Raw genomic sequence first — 5,692 nt, 5'->3', positions numbered from 1 at the left:
CAACTCTTTTTGCTAAAATATGTCAGCAAAGAACACTTTTTCTTGAGAATCCTCAGCACCCAAATTCTCTAGAAGCATGAAATTAGCAATTTCACAATACATCGCCAGAGAATGGACCTGCAAGACATATGAAAACTCTTGATTGTTAGTTTTCAGCAATACAGAAAGTTCTTTCATAGTATCTGAGCATGAAAGCCCATCATAGAGACCATCTACCATGTCTTCTTCCTACAAAACACCTACAAGCTTCAATTCTTTCTCTTTTCTCTTCACATACTGCGTGGCAGCTTTAGCATATTAGAAATATGTTGAAAACACAAAGTACTTTCATAGATACACCATAAACACATGAGGAAAAATTGTTGCTTCCAAGAGGCGAGAGCTTTCCTTGAATCGTACCACTATTTTCCTTATGCAACATTCATTGTTGATCCAGTTCCTGTTGATGTAACTACTGTTGCTGCTGCATAGAATATTGCATCCTTTGATTTTGAATCATAATGGCTAAAGAAAGAGTTTGTAATAAAGTCTTCATCTCATCAATTGGAAAGAAAGGAATCGATGAAGCGGGTGGATTATTCGAAGAGTCTCCCATCTCGATGATCAAAAGTGACGCTTTCACATTGGGTTCACCAAATGTTGCACATAATTTGCATGGGGGTTCATGAAGTCGCTCACCGTAGGGATGCTTTGAGATGGGAGAATTCAATGAAATAAAACTTAGAAGAATTTGAATAAGAAATCAAATTTGTGATTAAAAATTTTGGCAAGTTACAGGTACATAAAACTTTCGAATTTGATCACAAGAATTTTGGAAAAGACAAGGGTGAATTCTCAATTTGAGAGAGAAGAGAAAAAGGTGGGATGTCAAATTTTATGGAAGAATTTCAAGAAAAAGGCGAGGAGCATGAAGCTCGACTCGGAAGCCACTTCATGGAACTTGTTGTTGTTTGATCTTCAAAAATAGGTGAGAAGCTTTAAGCTCAACACAAGCAAATCTTCATAGCAACTTGCAATGATGGAAACTTTGATGTGGGCAAGGGGCTTAAAGCTTATCCTCAAGCCTTCTCTCCAAAATTAGATAGTGGTCTTCAAAGAAAGTGAGGGATACAATCTCAACCTCTAGCCTTTCACGCTTGATTTAATGGCAAGATCAAAAAGGGTGAGGGATACAATCTCAACCTCAAGCCACTCCCATATAAGGTCTTCTTGGAGAGTTCAAGGAGTATATGGAAAACCCCTCATACTCATCCTCTTAAATAGTTTTCATTATACCCTCCCGTGTTGATATGATTTTAGCTTTTCTAAAAAATCTTAAGGCATTCACCTTTAAAATGATAAGGTTAAGATTTTTCTTTTAAAAAAACTTAAATGTTGAATTAGATTGCCATCTTGCGAACCATTAATGGCAGCTATCCATTCATCATCTTTTGCAGTCTATGACATAGGCCATTTGCTCTATGAGGTGAGACTCTTCCTAGATGGCGGTGGAGTTGAAGATCATACGGACAGCCCTCTAGACCTTAGACAAGTCTCTTCCAGGCACAACTGTTCGAGGTTGATAGTTAATGCCACACTTGAAACCAGTTGGGCACCAGTCCACAAACTGGATAGTTCTCTTGGTCTTGATGGTAGCAACCGCAATGTTCACATCTTTGGGCATTGTATCACCTCTGTACATGAGACAGCATGCCATGTATTTGCCATGGTGTGGGGCACACTTCACCATCATAGAGGATGGCTCAAAGGCACTGTTCGTGATCTTTGCAATAGATAGCTACTCGTGGTATGCCTTCTCTAAGGACCAACATGAAGTGAATCCTTGGGTAGGGCACCAAATTGGTCTGAAACTCCGTTACATCCACATTGAGAGCACCATCAAAACAAAGGGAGGTAGTGAGTGAGGAGATGTCTTAGCATGTTGAGGTTGGTGTAGGTAGGGCGATCAATGTCAAGAGAGCATTGGAAAATATCATAAATCGCGGCATTGTCAAGCAGTACTGCAACATATGTGTGCTCTAGTAGAGAATGAGTAGAAAACACACTATTATAAGGCTCAACAACAAAGGTTGAGATTTTTGGAGATGGATACATAGTAAAGCTAAGTTTATATTTTTTCCCATAATCCACTGATATATGCTCCAACAAAAGGGAGCCAAAGCCTGAGCCTGTCCCTCCTTCAATAGCATTAAAGACCAAGAAGCCTTGAAGACCACTGCAATTGTCTGCCAACTTGCAGATCCGACCAGGGCAGAGGTCCACAATCTCCTTGCCAATTGTGTAATGGTCACATGCAAAGTTTTTGATAGCATCTTCCTTGCCACTGATCAATTGCTCTAGATGGAACAACTACTTGTAGGTGCCAATGCAAACTTCATCAATAACAGTGGACTCCAGATCTATAAACATTGCTCTAGGAATATGCTTCCATGCTCCAGTCTCACTAAAGAAGGTATTAAACACATCATCACCACCACCAACTATCTTGCCACTTGGCATTTGGCCATCAGGTTGGATGACGTGCTCCAGACAATAGAGCTCCCAGCAGGTAACTTTTCATAGATGTCAGCCAAGCCAATGTGGATGGAGATGAACTCTCTCATGGTGAATGGAGAAGGAAGGAAGCTACATAAGGAATAGGGAAAAGGATTCGAGAAGGCATGTGCAAAGACACCTTTACAAAGCTCTCTTTTGATGTTACAAAGACGATAGAGGAGGAGGAGAAGAAGATGATCTAAAGGAAGTACCAGCTTTCCGATCAACTGCAATAGTCACTTGTAGTACAACCTTCTATAGGGGTGGCATTCTATTCCACCTTCTGCTTGTGCGTCATGCAAAAATGTAAAAAAAAGACACACACAATGGAAAATAAATTCCTAATGACACCGACTAATGTGTTTAGATTCTTGGTGAAAAACTTCGCCCTCAAGTTCGCAGTAGTGGATGCACATCGTCACGGCAATGTCACCCACTTGATCTCTTCTTGGCCTCCACAACCTCACATCCATTTATTATACTTCTTCTCCATGGTCAATCTCCCCAAAGCCCCATCATCGATCCACATGGCAAACCTACAACCACCTGAGCCCTCACCAACAAGTGCCAAGGGACTAGCACTTAGCTAGGAGGGGATAATATTAACCCCAGTGCAAAGAAAGTGAAAAAGAAAGAGAAAGAAAATCAAAAGATGCAAGGCAAAGTGAAAAAGGTAGTCCAACGTAAAAATAGGAGGAAAAATGCCAAAAGCGCAAGTGCAACTTTAAAAGCCTAGGGCGAGTGCAAAAAGGGAAAGGTGCATTTTAACTATAAAAGCACACCCTAAATTTTTGTAAAAGAGCACCAAGTCCCCTCATGTGTAATTTGTAAATGTAGATGGGCATGGGTGAATGAACAATGTAAATAGAAAGGGAATAGGGAAAGAGGACCTAGGCTAAAATGACTGGTCATGTAAAAAAGGGATGGGCGCCCAAGGAGGAGGTAGGGCATGTATAAAAGGAAAAAAGTAAATGAAGAAGCTCATTCTTGTGTATCCAAAACTAGCTCTCCTCATCTTCTTCTTCTTCTTCTTCTTCTTTGTGCTTGTGCTTGAGAAAGGGAGTGTGAGGGAGTGAGTGTGTGAGGGTGAGGGACCATGGTGGAGAAGCTCTCCATCCTCTCTTCTCTTCTCTTCTCTTGTCTCACGCGCAATGATAGAGCTTGGAGCTTGGAGCTTGAGGATAGAACTTGCTTGAGCTTGCACCCTTGAATCGTGGAGCTATTGGAGAGCTTGTGGGAGGAGTCAACTTTATCGGGCATGAAGGTAAGCTCGCTACTGTGAGATTGTGCACAACTATGTGAGAGGTAGTGGTTGTAATTGGCTTGAAACGCGGCTTGAAACAATAAGAGATCTGTAGGTCTTGGCAGTCGAGCTTGAGATCCCACAATCAGCAATACTTGGACTCACACTTCCCACTTTATCCTGCCCAAGAGTGAGGTACCAATATAGGATCATATTTCCTCAGGTATGAAAATCCTCCTTTTGGACTCTAGAAGCAAAAGCACTCAAGCTACACTTATAGTTGAATCATATATTGCGCAGAAGTGCTTAGATAGAAAAGACCGTTTGAAGCATATATGCAAAAGCTAACTAGGGTCACAAAGGATATTCTCTCTACAATCTATCTTGGTCTAGAGGAAACTAAGCTGGTAAAAATCAATTCTTGCTTGTAGCTTGAATTTTGAGAGCAACTTATTGCTGTCCTAATAGAATTTAAAGATGTATTTGCATGGCACTATGCTAGCATGAAAGGATTTGGACCCTCAGTTCTATTAGCAACAGATTCCACGAAAATTGAATGCTATTCCAATATGCATGTAGGGCTATCACATGAATCCGCATATGGATAAATTGATGAAGGAAGAGCTAGATTGACTCCTCCAAGTTAGATTCGTTACTCTAGTGGATTGAGTAGAATGGATTTCTCCAATTGTCATTTTCTCACAGAAAATAAAAATATTAAGGATGTTTGTAGATTATAGGAAATTGAAAGCTACCATTATTCTAGACCTATTTCCCATTCCATACCTCAATAACATTCTGAATGATGGCCATAAAATGTATTCCTTTTTTGATGGCTTTAAGGGATATAATCAAGTCCAAATTTCTCCAAAAGATCAATCCAAGTCTTCCTTCATTACAACATTAGTTTTCTTTGTCTGTATAGTGATGTGATACCATTTGAAGAATGCTCTAGTCTCTTTTGTCAACAAGATATACAAAAAATCTCCTGTCTCTACTTGATCGAGTTCATGCATGTAATTTTTTATGACTTTAGTGTCTTTGGCATAATAATCCTCCACTTGTATCATCTTTGGCTCTATTTCACCAAATACCAAGAAATAAGTCTTAGTCTTAACCCCATGAAGTGTGTCTTGTTGTAAACGGTGCTATTTTGTTGGGCCATGTTATTTCAAGAGATGGCATCACTGTGAACCTCATAAGGTGGCCACCATTTTGCAAGCTATGATTTTGGATTGTCTGGTCCATTGTACTTTAGTTTCTAAGGCAAGTTCTCTAGCATGGGAAGAACCTATGCCTCCTAGCCCATGTAGCTATCCCTCTAAATAAGTTTGCTCACATTCCTAAATCGGCCTTCACTTAGAATGAGGCAACAGATTTGGCCTTTTGACATCTCTAGTTTTTACTTTCAAAGGCACCAATCTTGATCTCTTCTAATTGGACAAATTATTTCAATGGGATACTAATGGATGGTTTCGACCCTTTTTCTATGCCAGCAAATGGCTCTCCTCTCTTGTCAAAAATTATTTTGTTACTGAATGAGAATGCATAAGAATGGTCTATTCAATCAAGAAATTCAAGCATTACTTGCTTGGCCATTCATTTGTTTTTCATGTGGATCATTCTACCCTAGTCTACTTGGTCAAATAGCAGAATGGTACAAGTCATATGGATAGATGGATATTACTACTCCAAGAGTTTGATTTGAAGGTGTTGCATAGATCAAGAGCTCAACATATCATTGCATATTTTCTCTCCCATCTAAATTCTAGAGAATCCCCTTCAAGAGTTAATGATGACTTCCCAGATGCTCAACTACTTTTTGCAATAGTTGATAGACCCACCTAATCCATCTTGGACGTGGTACAAGGAAATGCTGGTCTTCTTGGACTGAAGGCAAGTCTAGACTACATT

At 39.9% G+C, this 5,692-nt stretch overlaps 1 pseudogene; it reads right to left on the bottom strand.

Moving 5' to 3' along the window:
- Positions 1-1,477: 1,477 nt before the first annotated feature.
- Positions 1,478-2,603, bottom strand: LOC148037156 (tubulin alpha chain pseudogene; annotated as a pseudogene).
- Positions 2,604-5,692: the final 3,089 nt, after the last annotated feature.

The sequence above is a fragment of the Lygodium microphyllum genome, chromosome 4 (genome assembly GCF_053477565.2).
Source record: "Lygodium microphyllum isolate KBCC chromosome 4, Lygodium_microphyllum_v1.1.10, whole genome shotgun sequence".
NCBI classification, from domain to species: Eukaryota; Viridiplantae; Streptophyta; class Polypodiopsida; order Schizaeales; family Lygodiaceae; genus Lygodium; species Lygodium microphyllum.
Note: the sequence above shows the minus strand (reverse complement) of the source record. Positions and strands in the feature narration are given on the sequence as shown.